Below are 13986 nucleotides of genomic sequence, written 5' to 3'. Positions count from 1 at the left end.
ACCTATTCCATGTAGCAACAGAAGGAAAAATTGAAGGGAAGCTATTGGAGTCAGTTTTTAATTCAACATAAGAGTTAATAGCAGTTAAAATTCCCAATAATGGCATTTGCTTTACAAAGTAGGTGTGACATCATTGAAAATACTTGAGGAGTTATTACGGAGAAGATTCCAACAATTTGTGAGAGATTTCATTAGATGAGTTTTAAGATGTCTTCCAATTCTCACATTTCAGTCAAAATTCCTAAAATATGAAATTCTATGATCTTTGAAAATATTACAGTAAAGACTGGTGTTAAAAATTTGGGGCCATTTATTAAATAAATAAAAAATAGAAAATATGTCCTGAATTTTTAATTAAATTTTATTGTTATGCAAATTTATGTTTTTAATTAAATTAGTAATATCTAACTATTTCATATCATTTTAATCAAGATATGTATAAATTGATTCATTGTGCCAAATGTTGAGAGGCACTGGACTGAATCTGGTAGCTTCATTCTACTTTAAACACTTACAAATTGGAGCATTGGGTGATTCATTTCCTAACTTTGGACCTTGCTTTGCCACATCTACAAAATGGGAATGGGAGTGTTATGTTAATTTTTCATACAGAAATTCTGCTGAGTTGACTTTAACTGACTAGTGACATATGTAGCTACTACAACCCATTTATGATTCAAAGTTCTATGAATGTATTATTTTCTGTCAGTAGAAATAAGATAGTTAGAACAAGTCCCTGAGTAGAATTAGATTCCATTGATTATTGATTCTATATTTAAATCACTGGTCCTGGGCACAAAGTTCGGAAGTTCCCAAAGCTTTTCCCAAAACAAATTTGAATGAAGCCTCTAAGCTGATCATTAAAGAACTGAACACACCAAAAATCAATGAAACAATTTTTCAGTGAGAGCTGTTGTTGAAATTTTAGTAAAAGATCTGTTGTAATCATAAAAGGAGATTATAGCCCAGTGTGGGAAAGAGAATTGTTAAGCCAGTGGAAGGCTTTTATACATATTATAGCTAAGGTGTCAGCACAGCTCGTCCAACAATGAAAGTCTTAACTCTAGATTGGAGAGCAAATTTTTGAGCCCTGAGAAGTTGGTAAGGTGTTGGGTGACCATAGCTCAGGGAGCAAGCTGGGAACACCAGAAATGCCAGAGAAGAAAACCAGGGACAAGAACTCTGACTACCAGCAAGAAAATTAAAAAAAAATCCTTGAGATTATATATCTTGTACCAAAGGAACAGAGCCCAAATGACAAAATGATCCCCCCCCCAAAAAAAAGTGCTTAAAATTGACAGCTACTATTTGATAGGATTGATAAAACCATCATCTCAGAAGAGGAAAGCAGTGAAAAATGGCTATTTGTCAAAGTCTCTAGCATGATCACCTGGTCTCAAGGCCAAAAAAGTCTCCTGGAATAACTGAAAAAAAGATTTTAAAAACTAAAGTATAGGGGATGAAGAAAAATGATCACAAGAAATGTATCATGTAGGAGAATTATTAAAAATTACCTGAAGAAAATAATAACTTTAAAAGCAAAATTGTTATACTCATAAAATTACTGCTGCCAAAATTAGAAGGAAAGTAGAAAGCTGGGAAACAATCTTCACAGCTGGGAGTTCTGATAAAAATCTAATTTCTAAAATATATAGAGAATTGCATCAAAATGATAAGGTTACAAGTCATTCCCCAATTAATAAATGGTCAGAGGGTATGAATATAAAGTTTTCAAATGAAGAAATTCATATGAAATCATTATTGATATGAGAAATGCAAATTAAAACAAATATGAGATATAACCTCATACCTATCAGATTGACTAAGATGAGAAAAATGGAAAATAATCCATGTTGGAGAGATTGTGGGAGGACCGGGACATTGATGCCTTGCTGGTGGAGTTGTGAATGGATTCAACCATTATGGAGAGTGATATGTAGCTCTGCCCAAAGACCAATAAAAATATTCATTCCCTTTGGCTCACCAATTCCAATTCTAGGCCTATATCCAGAAGAAATTATAGAAAAGAGGGAAAGTCTTACATGTTCCAAAATTTTCATAGTAGCTCTTTTTGTAGTGGTAAAGAAATGGAAATTGAGGGGATGTTCAGCTATTAGGGAATGGCTAAGCATGTTATGGTACATGACTACTGTGGAATATTATTATTCTATAAGAAACCATAATACAGAGGAGGGAAAACAAAACCAAACCAAAAAAACCCCTTCCAAATCTGAACACTTTATAAAAATTATCTCTTGTTATCTCTTTCCATTTATCCTAATTTCTCATATCAAAAATGCCTAATCTGTAAACATGTTTATCAAAAATATGTGTGTACAATGCTAACCTGATTGTTTGTTGCTGAGAGGAGGGGGGTGGGAAGGAAGGTGGATAGAAATTTTGGATCTTAAAGATACACATGTGCATATGGTTGGAAAAAAGAAATTAAAAAGATACTATCAATTAAAAAAGTAAAATTGAGCAGCTTGAAAATAAAAGTAATCTTTGGAAAGGGAAACAAAAATACCAACTTAAGAAAATAAAACCTTAAAAACTAAAATTGGACGAATCGAAATGAGTGTCTGTAAAGACAACAAATCCCATCAAACAAAACCAAAAGGCTGAAAAAATACTAAAAAATTTAATCTACCTCTTAAGAAAAACAACCAATGTGGAAAATATAACCAGAATGATAATTCGTGAAATATTGGTCTACTGTAAGCCAAGAGCAGAAAAAAAAACCTGGATAATATTATGCAGAAAATTATCATGGAAGCTATCCTAACATTCTAGATTTAGAAAATAAAATAATCTCTGAATGACTCCTATCACCCACGGAAAGAGACGCCAAAATAAAAACTCCAAGGAATATTATAGGCAAATGTCAGAATTCTCGTCTAAAGGAGAAAATACTGCAAGCAGTCAAAAAGAAACAAATTCCCTAACTCAGGAATCCAGAGTTAGGATTGTACGATTTATCAGCTGCCACAATAAATGACTGGAAGGTCTGGAATATTATATCCCATAGGGCAAAAGAGTTTGGATTTCTTTTTTCTTTTCTTTTTTTTTTGCAAGGCAATGTGGGGTGGGGGAATTAAGTGACTTACTCAAGGTCACACAGGTAATTATTAAGTGTCTGAGACCGTTTTTGAACTGAGTTTCTCCTGGCTCCAGGTTCAGTGCTCTATGCACTGTGCCACCTAGCTGCCACAAGAGTTTAAATTTCAACTAAGAATCAACTGCCTTGCAAAGTTCAGAATATCTTTCAAGGAAAAGATTTTTTCAACAAAATAGAGGACATTCACATTTCCCTGATAAAAATGTCTATACTGAAGAGAAAAATTGATCTTTAAATACAAGACTCAAGAGATGCTTGAAAAGGTAATTGGAAGGGATGGGGTATGTTAGTTAATCCTTGAGAAATGTATTTCTCTTAGAACAGTTGAAAGGAACATATTTAGACAAAAGCTATATGAATATAAATTGTGATGTGATCAGAGTTTTAGTTAAAGACATTTTGCTTTACATGATACTTTAGCTCATGAGGATTATATTTCTATAGAGGGTACTCAGAAAGAGGAGGTGATATAAATTGATTATAATTTGATGATGTTTGTGACTTTTGAAAAATGTATTTCTATTGGGAAAGATGAGGGGAGTGTACTTGGAAAGAGGTTATGGATATGATTTGACTATGAGGTAATGCTAAGTGAAATGAGCAGAATCAGAAGAACATTGAACACACCAATAGTAAGATTGTAGGATAATCAATTATGATGAATTTGCTCTCAGCAGTTCAACAATCAAAGATAATTTTAAAGGACATGGCATAGAAAATACCATTCACACAGAGAGAAGTTACTATGGAGATTAAATGAAGACCAAAGTATACTATTTCAATTTCTTAAATTAGCTTGATGTATTTCGTTTTTTTCCCCCTTTCCTGGTTTTTTCTTGTTTTTATTTTGATTCTTCTTTCATAACATGAATAACATGGATATATATGTTTAATGTGATTATATATGCATCATCTAAATTAGATTACTTTTTATTATGTGGAAAATGGAGGGAAGGTATGGAAGGAGGAAAATGTGAACTCAATATCTTACATAAATGATTGCTGAAAACTGTCTTTTCATGTAATTGGGAAAATAAATAATAAAATATTAAATTAGAAACCATTTATTTTTTAAAATTCAGATAATTCCTTTTATACGTTGAAGTAATACTTGTATTGCCCATCTGAATGATAAAACTCTAAATACTGAATTATTTTCTGTGAAGTACAGAAAAAACTTTTAAAATCCTTAGCCAGCCTATTAAATGACCAACAATTCACCAACCCTTCCCACACATTTGTCAATTTTATAAAAAAAACAAAAATAAACTCTTAAATGTATAAGTTCTTATAAGGGTCTTATGATTAGAAATGCTATATATATATATATATATATATATATATATATAGTATGTATGTATGTATTGTCATGTTTGCTCTGGTCAATGTGTTCCCAAAACTTCAAGGCTAGATTAAGATCAGGAAAGTCATATTTTGGTGATAGATTATTTCATAAGTGAGGAGGAGTTTTCACTGCCAAAAATCCCCTGATGTTGAAGAACATTGTCAAAAATTCATCGCTATCTACTCCTTACAGATGTTGAAGATAAAGAAGCAAAGATCTACCAAAGAACTGGGAGAAACACTGGAAGCAATCACATTCTAAAAACCTTCTCAATCTATGAATTTGACTGACTTTTTAAAAATTTATATATTAAATTTGAATTTTACAAATTTTCCCCTAATCTTGCTTCCCTTCCCCACTCCCACTCTCCCCCTGAAGGCAGTCTGTTAGTCTTTGCATTGTTTCAATGATATACATTGATCTAAGTTGAATGTGATGAGAGTGAAATCATATCCTTAAGGAAAAAATAAAGTATGAGAGATAGAAAATTTACATAATAAGATAAAGGTTTTTTTTAATTAAAAGTAATAGTCTTTGGTCTTTGTTCAAATTCCACAATTCTTTCTCTGGATACAGATAGTATTCTCCATTGCAGATATTCCAGAATTGCATCTGATTGTTGCACTGATGGAATGAGCAAATCAATTAAGATTGATCACCACCCCCATGTTTCTGTTAGGTTGTACAATGTTCCTCTGGTTCTGCTCCTCTCACTCAGCATCAGTTCATGCAAATCCCTCCAGGCTTCCCTGAATTACCATCCCTCCTGATTTTTAATAGAACAGTAGTGTTCCATGACATGCATATACCACAGTTTGCTAAACTACACCCCAATTGAAGGACATTTACTTGATTTCTAATTCTTTGCCAACACACACAGGGCTGCTATGAATATCTTTGTACAAGTGATGTTTTTATCCTTTTTCATCATCTCCTCAGGGTATAGACTCAGTAGTGGTATTGGATCAAAGGGTATGCACATTTTTGTTGCCCTTTGGGCGCAGTTCCAAACTGCTCTCCAGAAAGGTTGGGAGGAGTTTGCAGCTCCACCAACAATATATTAATGTTCCAGATTTCCCACAACCCTTCCAACAATGATCATTGTCCTTTCTGGTCATATTGTCCAGTCTGAGAGGTCTGAGGTGGTATCTCAGAAAAACTTTAATTTACATTTTTCTAATAAGTGATGATTTAGAGCAATTTATCATATGTCTATGAATTGCTAATGTCTCCTCTTTGGTAAATTGCCTTTGCATATCCTTTGACCATTTGTCAATTGAGGAATGGATTTTTTTTTTTTTAAAGAAAATTCACTCAGTTCTCTGTATATTTTAGAAATGAGTCCTTTGTCAGAAATACTAGTTGTAAAGATTGTTTCCCAATTTACTACATTTCTTTTCATCTTGGTTACAGTGGTGTTGTCTGTGCAAAATCTTTTTAATTTAATATAATCAAAATAATCTAGTTTGTTTTTAATGATGTTCTCCATTTCTTCCTTGGTCATAAACTGCTTTCCTTTCCATAGGGTTGACAAGTAAACTAATCTTTCATCTCCTAGTTTGCTTGTAATATTGTTTCTATGCCTAAATCCTGTATCCAGTTTGATCTTATCTTGGTATAAGGTGTGAGGTGTTGGTCTAATTCAAGTTTCTGCCATACTGAATTCCAATTTTCCCAACAGTTTTTAATCAAAGAGTGAGTTTTTATCCCAATAGCTGGACTCTTTGGGTTTATCAAACAGCAGATTACTATAATCATTTCCTGCTGTTGCACCTAGCCTATTCCACTGATCCACCACTCTATTTCTTAGCCAATACCAAACAGTATACTATTGTTCAATAAGAAACCATAAATGGTTGTATTCTAGAGAAGCATGGGATGACTTGTAGAGTTGATCCTGAGCAAAGGGAGTGGAACCAAGAGAACAATGTATACATCAACCACAACATTATGAGTTGAACAACCTTAATGGAAGCATCTCCTCTCAGAAGTCTATTGAGCTGTATTAGATGGTATTAGACTGGCTATGGACTATATTATCTCCATCAAAGGAAGAAAAACAAAACAAAACAAAACAAAAACAAGCCATTTGAATCTGATGCATACTTTATAAAAATTATATATTATATATATATATATATTTCCCTTAATCCTTATTCCTCATACCTAAAATAACTATTTTATAAACATGCTTATCAAAATATATATATATATACAATGCAAACCTAACTGTTCACTGCTGAGGGGATGAGACTGGAAAGGGAGGGTGAAAGGAAATTTTGTAACTTCAAAATGTACATTTGCATATTGATGAAAATAAATACATAAATTTAAAAAAGAAAATTAGAACTTTATTGCATTTTACAAAAGTTTTATGTACGACGTGGTAGGTCAATGGAAGATGTGGAAATAAAGCAACTTGTTCAAAGTTATATAAGTAATCAGTGGAAGGACCAAGACTCAAACTCAGGTAATTTTTTTATAAATTCATGATTCCTTCTATTGTACCATATTATTTCTCAAGAGGATTTCTAAGAATATGAGAAAAAGAGAAGACTTAACAGAGGTACAAAGTATACTTCAAATGTCCAATGTGTCATCATGATAAACTGTATTCTATTACTTCATTTTGGTACAAGAAGTGAAGCTGAGAATTACTACATTGCAAGTTGAGGAGAATAGATTTTAGTTTAAAATATGGCAAAATTCATTGGTAATTCGATCTGTTATTAAAAATATGTTAAATATTTGCAAATTTACGTTGAAAGACAGAAAACATGTAGACAAAATATAATTCTAGAAAAACAGATAAAAGTAGACAATTGGAGAAATATTGATTAAATAATTAAGATGAACTAAAAGAAATAATGATGCCATATATACTAAATGATTTCTGTGGATTGGTAAAAGTGCTAGATCTTTTAGAAAATCAAATAAAATAATGACAAATATCATAAGACCAAACAAAATAATAGACATTTTTTAAAGGAAATTCTTTTTTTTTTAAGTTGAATTGAGATTTTTCTTCTATTAGTAATTTTTTATATGAAAGGTGGCAAGAGAGATCTAACTTCAGAGTTTGGAAAGCCTGGGTTCATATTATCCCTCTGATACTTAGGACATAATTGTTTGCAAATTGCAGTCCCCATTAGACTCTCAACTCCTTGAGAGTAGGAACTGTCTTTTACCTTTCCTTTTTTTGAGGCAAGTAGGTTGTACAGTGGGTAGGGTATTAGAACTGGAACCAGGAAGACCTCAGTGCAAATAATACTTCAGAAAATGTCCAATTGTGTTATCTTGGGCAGGTTACTGGATATTTGTTTGCCTAAGTTCACTCAACCAGGGAATGGGGATAATAATAGCTCTATGTTACAGTAGTGTTGTATATCTCAAATGAGATATTATTTGCAAAGTGCTTAGAACTATAGCACAGCTAGGTAGTGCAGTGGATAGAGCACAAGCTATGAAGTCAGGAGGATCTGAGTTCAAATCTGCTTAAGGCACTTGATATTTATTTGCTATTTGACCTTTACTAAGTCTCTTAACCCTGATTGACTCACATCCAGGGCCATCTTTAGTCATCCTGATCCATATCCATAACTGGCCAATGGATCCACCTGGATCTGCAGAAGAAAGTAAGGTTGGTGACTTGGCACAAGCACCCCCCCACCCCACTCAAATCCAATTCACTTGCTTGTCATGACATCACTTCCCTGATGTCTTGGTTTTCTTCAAGACTGAAGGACAAGAATCACTGAAGAGCAGAAGCTGGGTTTGCCTGGGAATGTGGGAGCCTCTGTCTTCAGCACAACTATGTAGAGGCCAGAAGATGTAGAGGGCCAGCCCCAGGGAGTGATATTCACATATCCTTGGTGATCTTCTTCATCAAAGATATGTATGGATTATTGCTCATTTTACGGATCCTTGGTTCACCAGTGAACCCTGACCTAGGATAATCTGTGGCTCTGGAGGTAGTGGTAAAAGGTTTCTTTGATAGAGAAGTATGCATATTTCTAAGAAAAAATATTGTAAATTTACCCAGGAAATTGTAAAACTGTGTCTCCTTTAACCAGTCATTCCTGAGATAAGTTTTTGCTATAAAAAAATCTAAGTTTCCAAAAATAGAGTTGGTAGATTTTCACTTCCCAACCTTTCATGTTTGGATATGTTTGTCTACCTGACCTGACTCTTGGAAATTCATGTCCAGACCCACACCAGAGCTGTTGTGGGCAATAGGAAGAGGGCCTTGCCAGTGTCTGAATCCTGAGCAGTAGTGAGTCACAGCCTGGTAGAGAGATGACCACCCATGTTCCCATCACTGAACTGGCAAAGATGGCACCAAAAGAGAACTCCAAGTACTTTCAGTGCTTTTACACCTTTTACCAACTCCAGTGATAAGGACATCCTTCAATGGTGCCACAAGAGGAAAAGCCAATAGCATCAATGGTTCATGGTACAGAAGGCCCTTCTTTAGAAATGAGCCATGCTGAGTACACCTCAGAAGTGAGAGGTCAACCTCCTGTTGGCCAGATCAAAAGTTCTGGAGAACACAGAGGCCTCCAGATGTAGTACACATCAATCTACAATTGGATCACCTGGTACCCTGGCCCCAAAAAGCTAATTCATAAGATTGAACCCAAGAAGAGCACTGCCCTTACCCATACTATGCCCAACAAATGTGTGGCCATTAACTGTGAGATGGTAGGTACTGATTCTGGTGGGTGTTTGAGTGAGGTGGCCCGATGCTCAGTGTTTTTTTTTTTTTTATCATGGGGATGTTCTGTATGACAAATACATCTGACCTGAGACACCTATTGTGTATTATTGAATTCTCTGGAGTGGCATTACCAGACAGCATATTATCCCTTTCAGAATAGCACAAAAGGTGATTCTTAAGCTGCTGAAGGGTAAGCTGGTGATGGGCCATGGGCTCCATAATGACTTCCAGGCTCTCAAATACTTCCTTCCCTGGAGACAAACTTGGAATACCCTTTCTGTCCCTAACCTAATCAACCAGGCAAGTTTCCCTGTCTGAACCCAATTGTCTTCTCTCAAGAATCTGGCCCCACAGCTGCTGAACAAAATAATTCAGGTCAGCCAACATGGGCATTCATCTGTGGAAGATGCCATGAACTGCCATAGAACTTGACTGGCTGGTCAAGGTGGAGTGGGAGCTGCAGGAGACCAGCAGTCACCCCTTGAACTGTAAGGACAGTTCTCAGGACAGTGTCAGAGACACTGAACACTACATGGAAGACCAGTTCTGGGTAGAAGATGAGACTGAAGACTGAACATGGTCCAAGGGCTCCAAGGGTGGGAAGAATATTAACCTTTGTGGGGAAACCAGTAAAATTGGCCTTGTCATGTGGATGGGAAAGACTCTTCTGGTACTTTAGACATCCAGACCCATTTCTGCAAGCAAAGCAATGGGTTGATCTGAAGAGATCTTCCATTTAACATCCTTTGTCAGTTGGTAGCATGAGCATGATTTGGCTTCTAGGATAATGGGAATTGAGACCTCTCCCCTTTCCCACCCCCCCACCTTCTCTGGGCTTTCTAGGAGCCAGTCTCCTTTGAGTTCAGTAACAGTACTTTGAAGACATTTATAGTAAGCTGTCAACCAGCTTGCTGGGGTGGAAGACTGGTGAAGAGGTCTCATCTTTTGATTTCTTCTAGCAAATAGTATTTTCTGGATTCACAAGACATTCCAAGAATTTGTGTTGTCATCTAATGCCAGTGATGAAGTGTCCCTGCACTCCCTCCTACCCGCCAAGTTTCTCTGGTTTTTAAAAATATACTGTGCACAAAGTGCATCTTTTCAGTCTTCTTTGGTTTTCATATCCTAATCCCCATGTATAAAATAGGCAACTGTCATTGTCATTTAGGGATAGGCCAAACTTACAGGGACAGCAAGGGTGGAAATAAAACAAAAATTTACTAAAATTTTGTCTATGAGGAATCATTATTCAGATTTGGGAAAGCAAGGGTGGAAATAAAACAAAAATTTACTAAAAATGTTACAAGAGGGCAGCTAGGTGGTGCAGTGGATAGAGCACCTGCCCTGGAGTCAGAAGAACCTGAGTTCAAACCTGGTCTCAGACACTTAATAATTACCTAGCCGTGTGGTCTTGGGCAAGCTACTGAATGCCATTGCCTTGCAAAAAAAAATGGTTACAAGACATAGGAAGGGCGGGGGGGGGGGGGGGCGGGGGCGGAGAGAGAGAAACAGCCAAGCAGTGTTGGTTGGGCCACAGATTGGTAGAGAAGACTGTGGCCCTGAGTCAGGGTCCAACCCAAGGTTATTATGTCTTACCTCTCATCCAGAGGACAAAAGGTGAACTCCCTTTCTCTTACTAGTCCAGGAATTAGGGAACGTCTAAGGAAACCAGGATACAAATTTCACATTAAAAAGTGAATCAATGGCACATCAAGAATGGAGGGTGATCTTCACAGAAGCAGCTTTTAAAATTACAATTGTTTCTGTTATAATCATAATTCTTTACTTCTAGTCAATTTACATCTCAAGAGTAAGGTCTTAATCTCCATCTCCATCCAATTTTCTTTGTTATATTCACAATTCTCCTCATCTTTCCCTGGCATCAAATGGACTTGAGTTTACCTCCTATCTCTGTCACCTACCTCTGTGAACTTGGGCAAGCCACTTAATGTGTGCCTCAGTTTCTTTATCTATAAAATGAGGGGTTAGGAGTTCAATGACCTCTCAGGACCCTTCCAACTCTTGACCTATGATCTCAGGAAGTAGAATTATACCTTGGGTTTTGAGTTTAGGTTAAAGATGTTATAACAGACTAAAAGTATGTAATTCTCTAATCCAACCAAATTTGCAAACTCACCCAGAAACACCCTTATGGTAGTTAGAACGGGTTAAATCCCATTTCTGCTGCTTATTCCATGTGATCTTGGTTAACACTAGTTAGATGGATGGATGGATGTCTTAAGGATCCAATCGAGACCTTCCTAATATTCTATTTTTATATTATCAAATAGTTCATTTGATCTTGAAGAAATTTTAAAAATGATTCTAACCCATGTGTACATAGGGACAAAAAAGTTTATACAAATGTTACTGTACTTAGCAGAAGCTAAGAGAGAGAGGAGATAAAGTAAGAGCAGTTGGGAATGGCTGATCCCCTGAGAGGATGAGCAAAAAGGACATTTAGGAACATCTGTAGCATCAGTAGCAACTTCACCAACTGCCATAAGTAGCCTACAGAGGGAGAGAAGCATGTGGAAGAGAAACTAGGAATAGCAGCAAGATGCTTGCAATGGCCCTGGACAACAATAACCCTCAAGGCCATAGGTCCAGTTTATATAGGGGAGCAGGGCCTAGTGTACTTGGTTTATGTGCTGAAAAAAGGCTAAGGAAGAAGTGGCAAAAGGTGTTTGAGGCAATTCCCTTCACCTCCATATTTATATCTTATTTGGGCCTGAGGTGATTCCCATCATCTATGCCAATACCCAATTTCTGTGGAAAAGTTCTTGGGGTAGGTGTGGGAAAGAAGCTTTTAAGTTTTTACAATGTAGTTGAGACATTTACATTTCAGTAGGTCTTGAGGCACTTAATAATAATGGGAATGAAAATTAGCCTACCTGTATAAAGAGAGAATAGTTTTTGATCTCCTTTAATATTTCCTCTTCTATCTGATGACTTTGTTTATAGACTTGCTTACTCTTCATTTCCTGGAATTACTGGGACCACTTAGAACATCTCTTTTTGGTCACCTTTTGATGGTGTGTTGGCAGAAGAAGGAAAAGTTTGCTCAGTTTTCAGTGTTCTAATTGACCCATTTCCATTGACTTGGGTTAGAAATTCTTCCCAGCCATTAGTGCTAAAATCTAGAACAGTGCTGCATTTGCACATTTGAGATTCTATGAGTAAAAATACCATCCTTTCTAGTCCAGAGAGAATTAGAATATCTCATTGTATAGATGAGGAAAGTAAAACCTAGAGAGGCAATCAACTTGACAAAGGTCATTCAGTCAATTGTAGATCAAGGATTTATTCTCTGATTGGGGGTTGTTTGAAGAATATTTTATCCTAAAGAGAAATCATCCCCTTCGATTTACCTTCATTGCTAGTATTGATTGTACATTGATTGTCAGTAATTCACTTCATTTTAAAGAACATTTCCTTTCCCTCTATTTTTCCTCATTTCTTGACTTTTCCTCCTCTTAGATCACTCCCTTTTGTTCTTTACTTTTGTGTTTTTTAGCCCTCTCAAGTGTCATTTTACTCTTTTTTTTTCAGAAGAGCACCTTTTAGGAATATCTGAGTTTATTAGGGTTTCCTAGAAGAAGATTAAGAACCCTAGTTTAAGACAAAAGTATTTATTGTTTAGACTTGAATATTCCAGTTGGTGCTATTTGTGTCCCAGACTCAGATGTAGTCACTACCTGGTAGGCTTATTTATTCTCATTTAATTAGTAAATAATTAGTAAAACATTGACCTGGGTTGTTGGGGAGACTAGAAATCCTTCCCTGGCTCTCTAAGACCTCCAACCTCTATTCATTATCCCTTGCCCCTAACTAAGCAGCAAGTCATTTATTCTGGCATGGGAGGCATATAAAATGTTTTCTAGACTAGAATTTTGTGGCCACCAGGGACATTCTTTGTTTTTTTGTATCCCAAGGCCCTTTAATGCTTTGCACATATAGGATTTAATAGATGCTTGTTGATTGACTAAAAAAAAAAAGAATGAAGGACAAAATGCCTGACAAATTGTAAATAATAAATGTTTGTTGCCTGACTGATTGTCCTTGTGACGTTGGGCAAATCACTTCAGCTTTCAGTGCCACTGGGGAACTCTTTAATTCAATGTAATAGAGAATTGGTAGAGAGAATTTCTTCAAATAGGAATTCTCAACGTTAGTGAAATCACAAATCCATTCTCTATCCCTAATCATAATATAAAGCAATTATCATTGTGGAATCTCATATGATTAAAAATAAAATAATAAATTATTTTGGAACCAAACACACAAAATTGACAAGGGTCTCATACACATATTCACAAAATATTGGGTTAGAAAATCTTCATTCAATAAGAAAACTGGTAAAAACTGGATAGGAACTTAACCAAAAATGTAAGTGGACCTTTATCTCATAATATGTACCAAAATAAAAATTTAAATATATGAAATTTCTAAAGATATTAAAACAATCCTTAAAAATAAATGGAAATGGATTCATATCTTCTTTTAGAAATTTGGAATATAAATGTATTTTTAAGCATTCAGGATTTGAAAGAAATAAGGAACCAACTAGATTATTTTGTATAAAAGAAACAATTTTTTTGCAAAATAATTTGTGATGAATCCCAGAAAAGTAGGGAAGAAATTATAGAGCACTGGCCCTGGAGTTAGTAGTACCTCAGGTCAAATCTGGCCTCAGACACATTATAATTACCTAGCTGTGTGGCCTTGGGTAAACCACTTTACCCCATTTGCCTTGCAAAAACCTAAAAAAAAAAGAAGGGAAGAAATTGACTGGAAAAGTAAACT

The 13986-nt window shown here is 35.6% G+C and overlaps 1 pseudogene; it reads left to right on the top strand.

The window, feature by feature from the left end:
• Positions 1 to 3649: 3649 nt before the first annotated feature.
• On the top strand, positions 3650 to 9754 carry LOC141519175 (apoptosis-enhancing nuclease pseudogene; annotated as a pseudogene).
• The last annotated feature ends 4232 nt before the right edge of the window (positions 9755 to 13986 follow it).

The sequence above is a fragment of the Macrotis lagotis genome, chromosome 3, assembly GCF_037893015.1.
Source record: "Macrotis lagotis isolate mMagLag1 chromosome 3, bilby.v1.9.chrom.fasta, whole genome shotgun sequence".
NCBI lineage: Eukaryota > Metazoa > Chordata > Mammalia > Peramelemorphia > Peramelidae > Macrotis > Macrotis lagotis.
Note: the sequence above shows the minus strand (reverse complement) of the source record. Positions and strands in the feature narration are given on the sequence as shown.